The sequence below is a fragment of the Hypanus sabinus genome, chromosome 1, assembly GCF_030144855.1.
Source record: "Hypanus sabinus isolate sHypSab1 chromosome 1, sHypSab1.hap1, whole genome shotgun sequence".
NCBI classification, from domain to species: domain Eukaryota; kingdom Metazoa; phylum Chordata; class Chondrichthyes; order Myliobatiformes; family Dasyatidae; genus Hypanus; species Hypanus sabinus.
Genome location: NC_082706.1, coordinates 71,467,884 through 71,487,507, shown reverse-complemented (window position 1 = coordinate 71,487,507; position 19,624 = coordinate 71,467,884). Strand labels below are relative to the sequence as shown.

The window sequence follows — 19,624 nt, the reverse complement described above, 5'->3', positions numbered from 1 at the left end:
ACCTTATTTGGGTAGCCTCCATCCTGATGGCATGAACATCAATTTCTCAGACTTCCAGTAATTTCAGACTCAGCCCAGTTTTGCATCCTATCAATGTCCTGCTGTAACCTCTGACAGCCCTCCACACTATCCACAACACCTCCAACCTTAGTGTCATCAACAAACTTCCCTCCACTTCCTCATCCAGGTCATTTATAAAAATCACGAAGAGTAAGGGTCCCAGAACATTTCCCTGAGGCACTCCACTGGTGACCGACCGCCATGCAGAATATGACCCGTCTACAACAACTCCTTGCCTTCTGCGGGCAAGCTAGTTCTGGATCCACAAAGCAATGTGCCCTTGGATCCCATGCCTCCTTACTTTCTCAATAAGCTTTGCATGGGGTACCTTATCAAATGCCTTGCTGAAATCCATATACACTACATCTACTGCTCTTCCTTCGTCAATATGTCATATCCTCAAAAAATTCAATCAGGCTTGCAAGGCACAACCTGCCCTTGACAAAGCCATGCTGACTATTCCTAATCATATTATACCTCTCCAAATGTTCATAGATCCTGCCTCTCAGGATCTTCTCCATCAACTTACCAACCACTGAGGTAAGACTCACTGGTCTATAATGTCCTGGTCTATCTCTACTCCCTTTATTGAATAAAGGAACAACATTTGCAACTGTCGAATTCTCTGGAACCTTTCCCATCCCTATTGATGATGCAAAGATCATTGCCAGGGACTCAGCAATCTCTTCCCTTGCCTCCCAGAGTGGCCTGGGGTACATCTCATCCGGGCCCGGCGACTTATCCAACTTGATGCTTTCCAAAAGCTCCAGCACATCCTTTTTCTTAATATCTACATGCTCAATCTTTTCAATCTGCTGCAAGTCATCACTATTATCACCAAGAGCCTTTTCCATTGTGAATACTGAAGTAAAGTATTCATTAAGTAGCTCTGCTATTTCCTGTAGTTCCATACACTGTTCCCACTGTCACATTTGATAGGTCCTATTCTTTTACGTCTTATCCTCTTGCTTTTCAGATACTTGTAGAATGCCTTGGGGTTTTCCTTAATCCTGCCCGCCAAGGCCTTCTCATGACCCCTTCTGGCTCTCCTAATTTCCTTCTTAAGCTCCTTCCTGTTAGCCTTATAATCTTCTAGATCTCTAACATTTCCTAGCTCTCTGAACATTTTGTAAGCTTTTCTTTTCTTCTTGACTAGATTTATTGCAGCCTTTGTATGCCATGGTTCCTGCACCCTACCATAACTTTCCTGTCTCATTGGAACGTACCTATTACAGAACTCAACACAAGTATCCCCTGAATATTTGCCACATTTCTTCCATACTTTTCCCTGGGAACATCTGTTTCCAATTTTAAGCCTCCAATTTCCTGCCTGATAGCCTAATAATTCCCGTTACTCCAATTAAACGCTTTTCAAACTTGTCTGTTCCTATCTCTCACCAATGTTATGGTAAAGGAGATAGAATTATGATCAGTATCTCCAAAGTGCTCTCCCACTGAGAGATCTGACACCTGACCAGGTTCATTTTCCAATACCAAATCAAGTACAGCCTCTCCTCTTGTAGGCTGATCTATATACTGCCTCCCCCCTTTCATCACTTTCCATCCCCTTTGCCCCCTCTCATGTTATCTCCTTGTCTGCCTATTGCTTCCCTCTGGTGCTCTTCACCCATCTTTTCTTTCTTCCATGGCCTTCTGTCCTTTTCACCAATCAACTTCCAAGCTCCTTGCTTCATGCCTCCGCCTCCACGTTTCACCTATCACCTGGTGTTTCTTTTTTGCCTCCCTCCACCTTTCAAATCTACTCCTCAGCTTTTTTTTTCTTTTTCTCTAATCTAGTGTAGGGTTTCAGCCTGAAGCATCGACTGCTTTTTTCCATTGATGCTGCCTGACCTGCTGAGTTCTTCCAGCATTTTCTAAGTGTTTTTGATGCCTGTCTAACAGAGTTCCTCCGGTTCTACAGCTGACATCATTGTGATAGTTTGTCAGAGACTTCAGGCTAGCTTGGTTAAAGGTGTCACAATGATCTGGGAGGCTTCAGTATGTACTGTCTTGTGACTGTTGTTATGATGCTCAGCTCCTCTGGTGCTTGCCTGATGTTTGCCAGAGTGGAATGTACAACACTACCTGGATGATGATGGAGAATTCTCTTCACAGACAGAATGGGTAACACTTGAGTGCCAGATGTTACAGGTTGGTGCGCAGGACTGAGTTGGTACCCCCACATCTGTGCACCACAATGAATTAATAATGAAGCAAACACCACTGTTCCTGCCTTTACCTTGTGACATCATCCAGTGTATGTGGTGGATAGTAAAAGTGTTGGGCTTGAGCATTTTCTCCTTGGGTTAGTGCTGTGGGTGATCCAAGTCTTGCTGAAATACACCAGTCCCTGGTGTCCATCTGGTACTGCTCGGAGGTTTTCAGCTTTATCTTCCAGAGACTATACAATAGCCAGAAGGATAACATTTTTCCATTTGTTTTCCACCTCTTCTGCAAAGATGAGCACAAAATTTTAACTGGGAAAACTGGGAGATAGATGAAAGCCAGCAACACTTCAACAATAAAATAAACTTAATTTATATTGTTTTTTTAAACGGTTAAAATGTTCAAACTTTGGGTAGGAGAAGCATGAATGAGAGATTGTGCAATAGGTAAAATGAGGTGGGGTAACGTTAAAAGGAGGTAAGAAATGGCATTCCGATCAGTCCACAGATTGGTTCAATTTCTGGAGAGAGGCTCAAGACAAAGTCATTAGATTTTTGTGGAAATCCTGTCATCCATCTTTCGCTTTCTTCACAAGGCTACTTTGACTGAACTCTCTGCTAGGCCATTAGATTTTGGGTGATGTGTACTTGAAGTGACATGTTGAAACCCTCAAACATTGGCAAATGACTCAAATTCACAGCTCAAAAATTGTGGACCATTCTCTGATATTACCTCACATGGAACTCCATGCCTCACAAAAACAGTTTTCAGGAAGGCAATGACTTTGGATGTTGATTGCAGTGTTGTAAACTCTGGGAAATTAGAAAAGTAGTCTGTTTCTACAATATGACTTTTCCCAATACAATCAAACAAGTCCACCCCACCTCTGATGTACGGCCTGTCTAATACAGTGGTGTGATGTCAGTAATTTGCTGCTTTGATCAATATGTAAGGCATATTTCACATGAAGTAGTGGTCTGGCTGATGTCTTGGTTCATTCATGGCCAGTACATCAGTTCATGAGCTCTACATTTATATTTTTTTTCCTCACCAAGATGCCCTTTATGTATCTTCTGGAGTATTTCCTTGCGTAGCGACACTGGAATCAAATCTGTTCCCTTTGAAGACAATGTCTTTCACCCTTCAGCTTTGCATGCCCAATAATCCTAAATACACATTGGATGGTCATTCTTAGTTGCTGGCTATCCTTTCCATATCGTACCATTGTTTCATTTTTCCTAATCTGCTCTGTCCTATCAGAAGGTACCGGAAGGGAGGTGACAATCATGTCAACGTAGGCCTGCATTAACCTCTTGGTCACTCTTTTATTTCTTGTTGATTGTTCAAGACAGCACATCAGCAGGAAAAATATTTTCCTGGTGTGTAGATCATCTTCACATAATATTTCTGCAGCCTTATCAAGATGTGCTGTATCCTCATGGCACAGTCATTCAGTGTTTTGAACATAATTGAGATCAGTAGTTTATGGTCTGTCTCCGCTTCAAATGCTTGTCCATAGATATTCTGATGGAACCTTTCACATGCATATGTGCTGGCAAGAAGTCTTCTCTATCTGCATAATTGGCATCCGCACTTGTTAAAGTCCTTGATGCATAGGCCACAGGTTGCCATGTGTCATCATTCTTCTGTAGTAATACTGCTCCAAGGCCATACCGCGATGTATCAGCAGGGATCCTAGTATACAGTTCCGGATCATAAAACTTCAGCATGGACTCTTCAGTTAGACTCTTTTCAGTGTCTGTAAACACTCCTCCTGCTTGTGAGACCAAATCCACTCATTTTGCTGCTTAAGGAGTGACCTAAATGGTGCTGATACAGTTGACGGTCAAAAGATAAACTTAGCCAGGTAAGTCGCCATTCCCAAGATACATCTCACCTCCTCTTTATTTTGGGGCCTCTCCATGTTTTCAATAGTTGACATTTTTCTTGGATCAGGTTTCACTCCCTCTTCAGATAAGACATCTATGAAAATCAGTGTCATAAAACCAAACACTCATTTCTCTTTATTTAATTTCAAATTGACATTCCATGTCACATCAAGCACTTGTCTCATCTGTGTATCATGTTCATCCTTGGTGGACCCCCAGACAATGATATCATCCAACATGGTCTCGATATCAGGTATGCCCTCAAAGATCAAGTGGATGGCTTTATGATAGACTTCTGGTGCAGACAGAATCCCATACAGTAGCCAAATCTTCCCTGTGACATGTTAAAAATACACAGTCTCGAACTTGCCTCATCAAACTTCATCTACCAAAATCCAGATGACGTTTGAACTTGCTAATCCACTTGGCACCTGCAAACTGGGACATGATCTCCTTCCATGTTGACAATTAAAAATGCTTTTTTTGATTACTTTATTGAGGTCTCTTGGGTCTAGACATATCAGTAATGCTCCATTTTCTTTTGCGCAATGGCCAGTGAGCTCACCCAATCTGTTGGTTCTTCAGTTTCTTGTAGTGTGGCGACCCACTTCCTAGCGCACTCGAACCGGCTCACAAAGTGGTGCGCGCCGGCATTGAGGCCGGTCCCAAAAAGGGCGCCAAGCCTTCTTCACCAGCAAGGGGAAAAGCCCGCGCGCGGAACGGGACTGTGAATATGCATTCCCACCTGGGGATGGCGGGAACAGGAAGGCTTTAAAGCAAGGCCACAAGGTTTGAATAAACCTATTTTGCAACTGCAGCTCACCGACTACGTGTCGTTATTGCAGCACTGCGTGTAGCACACCGCTACAATTGGTGACCCCGACGGCCCAAACGATATTTGGACTGGAGATGAACAACGCCGCATCTGTTCATGCAGTTTCATTAAAACTGCCAAGCTTCTGGACGCTGCGACGTCACCTATGGTTCCAGCAAGCAGAAGCTCAATTCCACACTTGGCAGATAACCTCGGATGCCACACGTTACTACTATGTGGTGAGCTCCCTCGACCAGGAGACAGCCGCCCAGGTTGAGGAGTTCATACAGTCACCCCCAGAGGACGGCAATACACAGAATTCAAAGCCCTGCTCATAAGGACTTTCAGACTCTCACGGCGTGAGCGAGCTGCCCGCTTAATGCACCTGGATAGTTTGGGAGACAGGTTGTTGTCGGCTTTGATGAACGAGATGCTGTCCCTGGCTGGAGGACATAAGCCCTGCCTCATGTTTGAGCAGGCGTTCCTGGAGCAGCTGCCTGCTGCTGTCCGATGCGGATTTCAGCGACCCCTGGAAGGTGGCGGCCTGGGCAGACGTGCTGTGGAAAGCCCAGAAGGAGAGTGGGGCGTCCGTTGCACAGATCACCAGGCCACTAATCCCAGAGGCAGGGGTGAGGAGACCAACGAACAATGGTGCTTCTACCACCAGCAGTGGGGAGCAGAAGCCCGCCGCTGTAGTCCGCCCTGCAAGTTCCCAGGAAACGCCAGGGCCAGCCGCCGCTGATGGCTACGGCAGCTGACTCTCGGGATAGCCTCCTGTATGTCTGAGACAAGCAGTTGGGACGCCGCTTTTTGCTCAACGCTGGATCTGAGATCAGTGTCTTACCTCCGACAAGTTACAACACCCGCAACAGAGAACCGGGTCCCACCCTGAGGGCTGCGAACGGCAGCACAGTAAGGACCTACGGGACCTGTACGGTGCAGCTACAGTTCGGCTCCAGCCGGTTCACGTGGGACTTCACACTGGTCGCCGTAGCCCAACCACTCCTGGGAGTGGATTTTTCGCGAGGGAAAAATCCTGCAAGGGAGGAGACTGGTCCACGCCGAGACTTTTCAAACGTTCTCCCTGGGTGAAGCCCAGTTGCTGGCCCCACACCTAGACTCCATCACACTGTCCGACAACGACTACACCAGAGTCCTGGTGGATTTCCCATCAGTTCTGGCACAGCAGTTCATGGCAGCCATGCCCAGACAACACATACAGCATCACATCCCAACACAAGGACCACCCCTCCACGCCCATGCTCGAAGGCTTTCCCTGGACAAGCTCCGACTGGCGAAGGAGGAGTTCAAGAGGATGGAGGAATTGGGGATCATGCAGCGGTCTGACAGCCCATGGGCCTCCCCCCTGCACATGGTGCCCAAAGCAACAGGGGGCTGGAGACCATGCGGCGACTACCGCGGGCTGAACGAAGCTACAACACCGGACCGCTACCCTTTGCCACACTTTCAGGACTTTGCAGCAAACCTGCACGGTGCATGGATCTTCTCCAAGCTAGACCTCATCCGGGGATACCATCCAATCCCGATGCATCTGGACGACGTCCCCAAAACGGCACTCATCACCCCGTTCGGCCTTTTCGAGTTCCTCCGCATGCTGTTCAGCCTAAAGAATGCCGCACAGACGTTCCAGCAGTTAATGGACGCGGTGGGACGCGACCTGAACTTCGCTTTCATCTATTTGGACGATATCCTCATAGCTAGCAGTAGTCGTCAGGAGCATCTGTCCCACCTCCGTCAACGCTACGCCTGACTGAGTGCATACAGCCTAACAATCAACCCGACCAAATGCCAGTTCAGGCTCGACACCATCGACTTGCTGGGCCACAGGATTACTAAAGACGGGGCAACCCTTCTGCCCGCCAAGGTAGACACGGTCCTCCATTTCCCCCGACCCAACACAATCAAAAGCCTTCAGGAATTCATGGGTATGGTGAATTTCTACCACTGCTTCCTCCCTTCAGCAGCCCGAATCATGCTGTTCGCCCTGATGTCAGGTAAGGGCAAGGACATTACCTGGGACGAGGAGTTCGCAACCACTTTCGTTAAAACCAAAGAAGCCTTGGCAAACGCCGCGATGCTAGTGCACCCCAGAACGGACGTCCCTACCGCCCTCACAGTGGACTCATCTAACACGGCAGTTGGTGGAGTGCTGGAACAACTCATTGAGGGTCGCTGACAACCCCTGGCATTTTTCAGCAAACACCTATGACCACCCGAGCTCAAATACAGTGCTTTTGACCAGGAACTGTTGGCACTATACCTGGCAATCCAGCATTTCAAGTACTTCTTAGAAGGTATGCCCTTCACCGCGTTCACGGACCACAAACCACTTACCTTTGTGTTCACAAAAGCATCCGACCCCTGGTCATCTCGCCAGCAGCGACATCTGTCCTACATCTCCGAATACACGACGGAAGTCTGGCATGTCTCAGGAAAGGACAATGTCGTAGCAGACGCTCTCTCAAGACCTAAACTATGAAGTGCTGGCAGATGCGCAACAGGCAGACGAGGGGATCCCTAGTTACAGAACTGCAGTCTCCGGTTTGCAGCTCCAGGACTAGGTGAGAGGACCCTACTTTGTGACGTCACCACCTGCCAACCCCGCCCCATCGTCCCGGCAGCCTGGCGGCGGTGCGTTTTCAACTCCATTCACAACTTAGCGCACCCCTCCATCAGGACGTCCGTCCGGATGGTAGCCAACAGGTTCGTTTGGCAAGGACTCTGTAAGCAGGTCAGTGAATGGGCCAAAACATGCATGCACTGCCAAACGGCCAAGGTGCAGCGGCACACCAAAGCCCTGCCACAGCAGTTCCACCCCACCCGCTGGCATTTCGACCACATTCATGTGGATATCGTGGGCCCCCTGCCAGCGTCGCGAGGAGCACGGCACCTCCTGACTATCGTAGACCAGTTCACAAGATGGCCAGAGGCGGTCCCGCTATCCGACACCACCTCTGAATCCTGCGCCCGGGCACTGATTGCAACCTGGGTATCTCGCTTTGGTGTACCTGCCCACATTACCTCCGACAGAGGCGCCCAGTTCACCTCCAGCCTGTGGTCAGCTATGGCCAGCCTTTTGGGGACACAGCTGCACCACATAACTGCCTACCACCCACAGTCGAACGGACAGGTGGAGCATTTCCACCGTCAACTGAAGTCAACTCTCATGGCCCACCTCAAAGGGCCTAACTGCGTGGACAAGCTTCCCTGGGTCCTTCTCGGAATCCGCACGGTGCCCAAAGAGGATCTGCACACCTCGTCGGCCGAGTTGGTGTACGGCGCATCCCTGGTCCTCCCAGGAGAGTTCAAACCAGCCCCAAGGGGGCAAGAGGAAGAACCCGCAGCAGTCCTGGGCAGACTACGTGACAGGTTCGGTAACCTGGCCCCCGTATCCACTTCACAGGATGGGCAGATCCCAACCTGCGTACCCAAAGACCTGCAGAACTGTAAGTTTGTTTTTGTACGACGGGGCGGACACCGGACACCGCTACAACGGCCCTACGGTGATCAGAAACAACAGGTCCACATTCATGCTGGACATTGGGGGGAAAGAGGAGGTTTTCACAGTGGACCGACTCAAACCGGCCCATGTGGACTTGGCGCAGCCGGTCAAGATTCAGGCACCGCAGCGCAGAGGCAGATCTCCCAAACAGGGACCGACCCAGTCGGAGGACAATGGGGGGTGTATTGCCGGTTCTTGGCGGGGGGGGGGTTATGTGGCGACCCACTTCCCAGCGCACTCGAACTGGCTCACAAAGTGGCGTGCGCCGGCATTGAGGCCGGTCCCAAAAAGAACGCCAAGCCTTCTTCACCAGCAAGGGCAGCATATTCAGCATTCCCGCCCGGGGAGGGTGGGAACAGGAAGGCTTTAAAGCGAGGCTGCGAAGTTTGAATAAACCTCTTTTGCAACTGCAGCTCACTGACTACATGTTGTTATTTCAGCGCTGCATGTAGCACACTGCTACAGTAGGATGTTTATCTGTTCTATGTGTGCTAGTTCTTGTTTTAGTTTGTCTTTAAGTGGAAATGGAATTTCCCTGCAAGCATGGACAACAGGAGACACTGTCTCATCTATGTGAATTTTGTGTACACCAGGGAAGCATCCTAGCCCCTCAAAGATAAGCCTAGCTAATTTCTAAAATAAGTACATGTTTGACACAACATTGTAGGCTGAAGAGCCTGTATTGTGCTGTAGGTTTTCTATGTTTCTATGTTTTACTCTTCAATGAGTGTTGTGTGAACATCTTTGGTCTGTGAAGCCACTATGAAAACTCTTTTCACCAGGTTGAGCTTTTCACAGACCTAATATTGGCTGTATTGTGTTTTCTGCAATCTGTAATTGTGTCTTGAGGCGCTGTTGCTTGTGCTTGAAGTCCCCCTTTCACTGGAACATTCTCTCCAGTGTCACCTGTCACTTTTAACTTCACTGGGTAGATCTTGCTCTTTAATGTGTGAGTCTTGTAATCAGCCATAGATAACCGATTCACCTGGGTGCTGGTATTAAGCTTGAATGGGATTACTATCTCATTCACAGTCACGGGAATGACACATTCTGTTTTACCAGCACCAGCTGTCTGTAGAAAATCCACAAAGAATTCCTTCATTTCCTCATCAATCGTATGCACCTTTCTCTTCGCAGTACTTAGCAAAATAATTCTTCTTCCCACAATTGTTGTAGGACTTTCCATAAGCAGAACCTGTCTTTGGAAGGTGACTACTGTACCTCCATTTGTTGCTTTTGCTGTCTGAGCCTTCCTCTTTTCATTGCTTTGGGAAACACCTTGTGCACTGCTCCTTTGTTTTTGCAGCATGCTCTGTTGTGACTGGCCTGTGCAGCTCCTTCGCTTGTGCTCATAAGTTCTGCGCTCCCCGACACATATTCACAACTTTTCCAGTGTCAGATCTTTTTTACACAGCAGTTTTTCTCTGAACCTGTTATCTGTAATTCTGCAAACTATACTGTCTCTAATCTAGTGAGTTTGTCAAATCTCCAAATTCATAGGACTTACTCCAAAATATCATCAAGTTATTCCATGATGACATGAGGGCTACTGTTCAGTATGACGACAGCTCATCTGAACCCTTTGTTGTTCGTAGTGGAATCAAACAAGGATGCATGTTGGCCCCAACATTATTCGGCATCTTCTTCTCTCTGCTATTGAAGCATGCGCTTGGGACAGCAACAGAAGGCATCTACATGCACACCAGGTCTGATGGGCAGCTGTTCAACCCTGTGCATCTGAGAGCAAGAACAAAGGTGCGAAAGATCTTAATACGTGACATGCTCTTTGCCGATGACGCTGCTATAACTTTCATGGACTGCTTCTCTAAGGCATGCAAGGACTTCGAGCTTACCATCAGCCTAAAGAAAACAAATGTCCTTGTCCAAAATGTAGTGGAGATACCAGTCATTACCATTGACAATTACAATCGAGAAGTGGTCCACGAGTTCACATACTTGGGGTCGACCATTAGCGACGCTCTCCCTCGATGCTGAAATCAATAGGCGTATCGGCAGAGCAGCATCAATCCTTGCTCGACTCTCCTTGCAGGTCTGAGAGAATCCGAAACTCACTACAAGGACCAAGACTGCTGTGTACAATGCATGCATTATCATCACCCTCCTGTATGGTAGTGAGACTTGGACCATCTACTCTAAACAGAAGAGGAAACTCAATAGTTTTCACCTGCGCAGCCTTCGCCACACCCTCGGCATCACCTGGAGAGACAAAATCCCAAACTCTGAGGTCCTCTCCCACACTGGACTTCCCACAATGTTCACACTTTTAAGACAACGCAGGGCCATGTCTGTCGTATGAAGGATGGTAGACTGCCAAAGGACATCCTCTATGGAGAACTAGCAACAGGCAAGAGGAATGTTGGTCGACCCCAGCTTCACTTCAAGGACCTCTATAAGCACGGCATGAAAGCCTTAAAAATCAACACAGAGTGCTGGGAGGATACAGCAGATGACTGCAACAAATGGAGAGGTACTCTTCAGCAACACCCTAGAGCAAGGTGGAAGAGTGATCCTGAGTCAGTTTGGGGAGTGGAGATCTAAACAAAGAGCACAGCACACAGCGGACAATTCCACGATGCCGTACACGTACAGCAGATGTGGCAGAGCCTGCCATTCCAGGATTGGCCTCGATAGCCACTGTCGACACTGCTTGACAAACCGGTGACTACCAGAGGTGCAGCACCCATGGTCAACCACGACCAACAGAGGCCACACACACCTAGTGTGTGAAGCTCAGCTTAGTATTGGTCAAACCTGGTTTCTGGACACAGAAACAAAATTGTATCTCTCAAACGTGAAGTTTTTACTTGGGACAAAATACTCCTCAAATTTTGTCATCTGAGGGTCCAACGTAAAAGCTGTCTCATCAATTTGAAAGCTGTTATAGATGCCCAAAGCATCTTTGCCAATTATATGCAGAAAAATAAATGCCTTAGTTTTTCACCAGTCTTTCCTGCTCTGCAAGCAGCTAAACATATATTGAATCATTGTTTGAGGCATTTCCAGTTATCAGTTAGATTGCTAGTAAACTGCTTAGATGTGGGAGGGCTTAGCTTAACCATGACAGAAGCTCTTGGCCTCTCACTTGAATCTCTCTTAGTGAAACTAGTGACTGCTGAATGTTGGGAAAAAGGTGCTCTCTCATTTCTGTCCTTTGTAACCGGCGTCTCTTTCTCAGTCGCGCATGATATTTATTCTCCATGTTTGGACCTCATGCTGTCTTCTGACACCATGTTATGTTTGTTCTTGATGAAGACATTAGAATATTTTATTACTGAACTGCTGCTCAAACCCTGTGTACATGCAACCAGATCATCATTTTAGTTTCCAGTTCCAAGTGAGCCCCTGGCATTGCCCACTGGGAACTGAGGTTCTTTATGCACACCTTGTATTTAGATGATTTGTTTAAGGGATTCATGAATGCAGTAAATTTCTGATAATCCATTGTCCAGTTACTCAGAAATCCCTGTAGCTCACTGGGTAATGTTTAATCTCAAAAGGATTCCTGTTCCCATTGCAGAGAGAGTTTAAGACAGAGGTCGGCAACCTGCGGCTCCGGAGCCACGTGCGGCTCTTTGATCTCTGTGATGCGGCTCCCCGTGGTTTGTTAGCTTTTGAAATGTAATTGGAAATTTGAAGATTATGGTGATCTTGTACAATCTGAAAACTTTGCGGAGACACCGTTTCCTGGCACATCCGAACCGGCTCACAATTAGCCACCGTTCCGGCTAAGGGAGATAGCCTACAGGGGTTTGTGAGTACGTGTCTTTTGGAGCATCCGCGGCCACGGGGACGGGTTGAGGGAGGCTTTAAAGCAAGGCTGTTTAGTTTGAATAAAGTTACCTTTGACTGCAGTCTTTATTTTAGCGCTGCGTGTAGCACACCGCTACAACGTGTTTTTTAATCGCTATTAATATACATCACCACTGCCAATGCCTGACACCCGCCAGTGTGCGCTTTCTTTTAATTCTTCGATCCAAGGTAGGCTACCTACGGAGTAACCTTCAACCCAACGTCTTTTTTTCGGAGTTCAAAATGTTTTTGTTGCATGCAGAAATGTAATTTTGTTTTCTCTGCAGGAGTTCATCAATTTCATAAATGCAACACATTATAGTTTGTTTATACATAGCATAATGGCAAAAAAAAAACCCGTTATATGCAGTGTTATTTCATTTTGTGGCTCCCAGTGTTTTCTTTTCTGTGGGAAATGGGTCCATATTGGCTCTTTCAGTGGTAAACGTTGCCGACCCCTGGTTTAAGAGAATGATTTATCAAGCTCACTTTAAGTTCCTTAAGTCCCTGTTTCCAGTGCCCAACTTTAGAATTATTGATTTTACTGGAAAACTTAATAAGAACATACAATTGTCAAGAGATCTGCCAGTCCAACATGACAAAGCTTCAAATTACCAAAGGCATCAGGAAATGAAATGCCAAAATAATCTTTAAATTATTCAAAGATTTATACAATTTTTTCTATTCGCAAGTGAAGAGGATCAGGGTGAGGTCAAAATAGAGCAGGCCTGTGTGCTGGACAATGTGGAGATTACGGAAGAAGAAGTGCTGGATCTTCTTAAAAACATCAAGGTTGATAAATCCCCAGGGCCGGATATGATACACCCCAGGTTGTTGTGGGAATTGAGAGAAGACATCACTGGAGCATTAGCTATGACCTTTGAATCCTCTTTGGCTACAGGGGAAATGCCGGAGGACTGGAAAATGGCAAATGTAGTTCCCATGTTTAAAAAAGGTAATAGGGAGAAACCTGGGAACTATAGACAGGTGAGTCTTATGTCGGTGGTCTGCAAACTACTGGAAAGGATTCTTAAGGATAGGATCTACGAGCATTTGGAGAAGTACATGGATAGTCAACATGGCTTTGTGAAGGGAAGATCGTGCCTCACGAGCCTGATTGAGTTTTTTGAAGAGGTAACAAAAGAAATTGATGAGGGTAGGGCAGTGGATGTGGTCTACATGGACTTTAGCAAGGCATTTGACAAGATCCCTCATGAGAGACTCATCCAGAAAGTAATGAGGCATGGAATAAGTGGAACCTTGGCTGTTTGGATAAAAAAAATGGCATAAAGGAAGAAAGCAGGGGGTAATTGTGGAAGGAAAGTAGGTCAGTGACTAGTGGAGTGTCGCAGGAATCTGTCCTGGGACCCCTGCTATTTGTGATTTTTATAAATGACCTGGATGTAGAGGTGGAAGGATGGGTGAGTAAGTTTACGGATGACACAAAGATTGGAGGAGTTGTGGATGGAGCTGCAGGTTGTCAAAGGTTACAAGAGGATATAGACAGGCTGCAGAGTTGGGCAGAAAAATGGCAGATGGAGTTCAATCCGGATAAGTGTGAGGTGATGCATTTTGGTAGGACAAACTAGAGGACTGAGTACAGGATTAATGGTCAGTTATTTAAGAGTGTGGATGAACAAAGGGACCTTGGGGTTCAAATCCATACATCCCTCAAGGTTGCTGCGCAGGTTGATAGGGTAGTTAAGAAGGCCTATGGGATGCTAGGCTTCATTAACGGGGTGATTGAGTTCAAGAATAGAGAGGTCATGTTGCAACTCTACAAATCTCTGGTGAGACCGCACTTAGAGTATTGTGTTCAATTCTAGTCACCTCATTATAGGAAGGATGTGGAAGCTATGGAGAGGGTGCAGAGGAGATTTACCAGGATGTTGCCTGGTTTGGAGAACAAGTCGTATGAAGCAATGTTGGCAGAGCTGGGACTTTTCTCTTTGGAGCGTAGAAGAATGAGAGGGGATTTGATAGAGGTCTACAAGATTATGAGAGACATATATAGGGTGGATAGTCAGTACTTGTTTCTCAGGACACCAATAGCAAACACCAGAGGGCATATGTACAAAGTTGAAGGAGGGAAGTTTAGGGGAGACATCAGGGGTTATGAGTGCCTGGAACGACTTGCCAAGGATGGTGGTGGAGGCTAAAACATTAGGGGTATTTAAGAGCCTCTTGGACAGGCACATGGATGAAAGAAAAATAGAAGGTCATGGGGTAGTGTGGGGTTAGTACTTTTTTTAAAGGATTATATGTGTCCGCACAACATGGAGAGCTGAAGGGCTTGTACTGTGCTGTAATGTTCTATGGTTCTATAAATCTCTTTCATAAATGGCACTATTCCCAGAAACTCCATGTGTCAATTTTATCTGGGCAACAAGGTGTGTTAGAAAGATACTGTATACTGCTGAGTATTTTGTGATTTGCCCTAGCTGTGATGTCCCCTAGCTGTGATGTCCCCCCTCCACTTCTTCACAGCTCCAGAAGTAACTCTCATTCCTTTTACAGTATCATTCTTACAAGAGTACAATAGTTCAAACCATGGGACCTGCTTTGAGCAATCTACAAAGGCTGACAGAAGTTTATTGACTCTTTCTCTTTCCATATTTGCTGCACATCCTTTTGAATATTTCTGCATTTCAAAGTTCAAAGTAAATTTATTTCCAAAGTATGTATATGTCACCATATACTACCCTGAGATTCATTTTTCTTGTGGACATTCACAGTAGAACAAAGAAATACAATAGAATCAATGAAAAACAACGTGCTGTCTTTTGCTCCTCACAGAACGTTAACTTTGAGGCATTGATAGCAGTTGATTTCTTGTAGAAATATGGAAATTTACCATTTAAAGGCTTCTACTAACTACCTTCATTACATCATCCTAATTATTTGAATTGCAAAATGTAGTTCCTCCTCAATTTAGTAAACTTTACAAAAATTGAATCAAAAAAGGAACAAAAACTGGGTGTGTTACTGTATTGAAGATGAACATGGCAACACTTAATGAGGATAAAATGTGATCTATAAACAAGAACATGGGTTTGCTTTATAAAGGTTATTGACCGGTTGTGTGAATCTACTGGGAATTCTTTTTTTCTCTGAAATATCTTGCATTTTTCCCATTGTATTTTCAGCACCTACAACAATTATGCAAAATATTTCTGAGGAAAAAAAGAATTCCCAGTAGATTCACATAACCCTTTTGATGAAATCATGCTGCAATGACATAATGTAGTTTATGGATTTGCACTCTTTGCCAATTTCTAGGGCAGGAATTTAGAGCTTAAGAGGACCATGGTGCCTAACGGTGACGCCTTTGCTTGCATCTTCAGAAACAGCTCTTTTTCTATCTTCGTTATCTCTTTTTTTCCTTTTCAAGATTCTTTTGAAGACCCTGACCTGGAGTTACACACTGACTTTGCGGAAATAGGACCTGCTCTCAGGGCCTTACAACTGGTCACTTTTCAATATGCCAAGGATGCAGCCTGGAAGACTAGCACACCTTCAGGTTGCTGGATTTTCGTGGGACATGGAAGATTGTACGCAGTGAGCTGGCTGTGTGCCCAGACACCCAAGTTCTTTGAGCACAGAGCTCGGAAAAAGCAGTGCAACAGACTTTTAACACCATTGTGTATGATTAGCCATGATCACAGTTTATAGGCAGTGCTGGCTAGAAGGGCTGAAGGGCCTACTCCTGCACCTACTGTCTATTGTCTATAAATTAGCAAGTTTTTTATTATGTCTCCCCTCTCACTGTGAAACAGGGACACCTCTTTTTCCCATATTAGGAAGAGAGAGAGCCTGTGGTATGTTGAATTACCAAGTGAACGAGTAGTCTTTGGGGTACTGCAAGCCTGTGTTTTTATTGATGCTTTGCTAAATGCTTGAGTGCTTGGTGGGGAGTGACGTTGCTTTTTGCTGGTCAGGAAGGGGGGTTGTTGCTTTTGCTGCTGCTTATGCATGGCGGTTGAGGTTCTAACATCTAACTATCATTCATTCTTTGGGGCACTTCTCTGTTTTTGTAGATGTTTGTGAAGAAAAAGCATTTCAGGATGTATATTGTATACATTTCTCTGACATTAAATGTACCTATTGAAACCTGTTGAGAGGGGGAGAGAGCTGAGACAGTGACAGCTGTGGAACACTTGGGGTCAATTTCTGACTACCAGAGAAATAATTTTGCCTGAAATATTATGATCTTCTGCTGTTAAATTAATAAGCTTTAAAGAAAGTTAAATGTATCTGAGACAAGATAAACATCATGATTCAATGGCCCTTTGAAATAAGAGAAAGTCTGACCATTTCCCTTTGATATTCAGTGACATCTACAAGTGGCAAATTTCTACTATTATCACTATTGGCCACAGGCTGGATGTTGTGCCTTCATCTACCAAAACACGTCATGGTTGTGAAAAAATATTCTTGAGTTGTCTGTATGGTTGAGAATTTCAGTTTATGCTTTTACAATTTTATTTTGCTTCAAAAGTCTCACTTTATTAAAAATGCCTAAAATTTAAATATTTCTACCCAAACTTAATTTTTACCATATATGTTCACTAATGTAAGATCTCCACTGAAATCCATTATCTGGTTTAACATAAAGTTGCAGAGAATCTCCAAACTTCATTCTCCCACTTTGACCTACTTGAGATGCTCAGAGTTAGTTCTCTTAGAAAAAATACAGCAGTGGACTGCTGACAACAACTCTGGGACTTATGCATTTGCAGTAGTACATACAATTGCAAAATTCCTGAAGTTGCTGATAGATACATAAGGAAACATAAGTAAATCAACATTTCCTCACAGGTTCCAGGCCAATGTGTTAATAGTGCACTGGCTTCCGAGCTTTCTTTATCCTTATGTTCCTACAAAGTTGATCTCCATGTCCTCAAATGAGCTTCAAAGGAGGATATTTCACATGAGACCTGCTCTACATATGTAGCTCATAGCCAGGACAGTCTTGTTTAATACCTACATTGAACTAGTTTTGGGGTTGTTGAGGTGGGTAATTGGGAAGCAGTCACACTATCATTCTGATGCCAGTTCTCTAAAAATTTAGATAGACTTCGTGCTCACTGACTGTTATGTTTCTTAGTGAATTCAAAAGGGACAAAAGTCAATGGAACTTTTAAACATAATATATTTACAACTTTAATGGCCAAGACCAAACCTTGGAATATTGCATGCTCTGAATCTTCCACCTGCCCCCAGTAATTTAATGAAGTTCTTTGGAAGGACTATTACATTGTCTGAATTGCAGTAATTTAAACTGGGTGTTATACTGAAGTCCCTTCACTTATTCTAGTAGTTGAAGCAAATACTAAAAATGTTATTGTTTTCAAAACCTAGAACCCATCTCCCAATAGAGATCATGGTCATATAAAGCCATTCACATCATTATTAATGAGACGCTGTTAGTGCAGAATTTATCTTCATCCCATCAGTCATTGAATATCTGTAAACAATTCATGTGCTGGGTACATTCAGAAGTTTTAAAATGGAAAAGGAATTAAGTAGGCAAACACGAGGAAATCTGCAGATGCTGGAAATTCAAGCAACACACAAAATGCTGGTGGAATTAAGTACTTTTGGAGAGAGAGGTGGAGCAGCCAGATGTCTTGGTACATATTGGTACCAATGACATAGGAAGGAAAATCAATGAGGTCCTGAAAAGAGAATTTAGAGAGCTAGATAGAAAGCTGAGATGCAGGACCTCCCGGGTAGTAATTTCTGGATTGCTGCCTGTGCTGTGCGCCAGTGAGGGTAGAAGCAGGATGATTTGGCAGATAAATGTCTGGCTGAGAAGTTGGTGCAGCAGGCAATGCTTCAGGTTCTTGGATAATTGGGATCTCTTCTGGGGTAGGTATGACCTGTTCAAAAGTGATGGGTTGCACTTGAACCCAAGGGGGTCCAATATTCTCATAGGCAGATTTGTTAGAGCTGTTGGGGAGTGTTTAAACTAACTTGGCAGGGGGTGGGAACGGAGTTAAGGGACTCAGGATAGGACGGATGGTAAAAATGTAAAGATAGCATGCAGTCAGATTGTCAGGAAGGGCAGGCAGGTGATGGGACTTAGTTGCAGCCAACAGGCTGAGTATCAAATCATTAGGGATGCAGAATCAGAAAGAATAGCAAATACGGTACTCAAAGTGTTGTATCTAAATTGGCGTAGTATAAGAAATAAGGTGGATGATCTTGTTGCAGCATTACAGATTGCTGGATATGATGTTGTGGCCATCACTGAATTGTGGTTGAAGGATGGTTGTAGTTGGGAGCTGAATGTCCAAGGTTACACGTTATATCGGAGGGATAAGAAGGAGGAGGAGGGAGTGGTGTGGTTCTACAGGTAAAGAGTGGCATCTAATCAGTAGAAAGGTGTGACATAGGATCAGAAGATGTTGAATCCTTGTGGGTTGAGTTAAGAAACTGCAAGGGTAAAAGACGTTGATGGCAGTTATATACAGGCCTCCCAACAGTGGCTGGGAGGTGGACCACAGGCTACAACAGGAAATAGAAAAGGCAAGTCAAAAGAGCAATCTTATGGTAGTCATGGGAGATTTTAACATATGGGTCAATTGGGAAAACCAGATTGGTAATGGATCTTAAGAGAGTGAGTTTGTTGAATGCCTAAGAGTTAGCTTTTCAGAGCAGTTTGTCATTGAGCCTACTAGGGGAACAGCTATACTAGATTGGGTGTTATGTAATGAACCAGAGGTGATTAGGGAGCTTAAGGTAAAAGAAACCTTAGGAACCAGTGATCACAATGTGATTGAGTTCAACTTGAAATTTGTTAGGGAGAAAGTAAAGTCTGATGCAGCAGTATCAGATCTGATAAAGTCTGATGTAGCAGGGAAATTACAGTGGTATGAGAGAGGAGTTAGCCAAATTAAATTGGAAGGAGCTGCTGGGAGGGATGTCAGCAGAGCAGCAATGGTGTGTGTTTCTGGGAAAAATGAAGGTACAGAATGTGTATTGCAAAAATGAAGAAATACTCTAATGGTAAAATAATCCAGCTGTGGCTGAGAGGGGAAGTCAAAGCTATTATAAAAGCAAAAGAAAGGGCATACAACAAAGCAAAAATTAGTGAGAAAATAGAGGATTGGGAAGTTTAAAAAAACCAACAGAGAGCAAATAAAACATTCATTAGAAGGGAAAAGATGAAATATGAAAACAAACTAGCAAATAATATCAAAATGGATAGTAAAAATTTTTTCAATTCTGTTAAAAATAAAAGAGAAATGATAGTGGATATAGGACCATTAGAAAATGGGACAGGATAAATAATAAGGGGGGACAAAGAGATGGCTGATGAACTAAATGTGTATTTTGCTTCAGTCTTTACTGCCGGTT

The 19,624-nt window shown here is 44.8% G+C and overlaps 1 long non-coding RNA gene across 2 annotated transcripts in view; it reads left to right on the top strand.

Annotated features, from left to right (window-relative positions):
* Positions 1-19,624, top strand: part of LOC132394637 (uncharacterized) — a 166,458-nt gene that overhangs the window by 47,716 nt on the left and 99,118 nt on the right. Inside the window, exon 5 of one of the 2 annotated variants that reach the window (XR_009512393.1) lies at positions 15,654-16,785. The exons of the other annotated variant lie outside the window; for it this stretch is intronic. This is a non-coding gene — a long non-coding RNA (uncharacterized LOC132394637). Of the gene's footprint in view, positions 1-15,653; positions 16,786-19,624 lie in introns of those variants that run through there. 2 annotated transcript variants of the gene reach the window in all.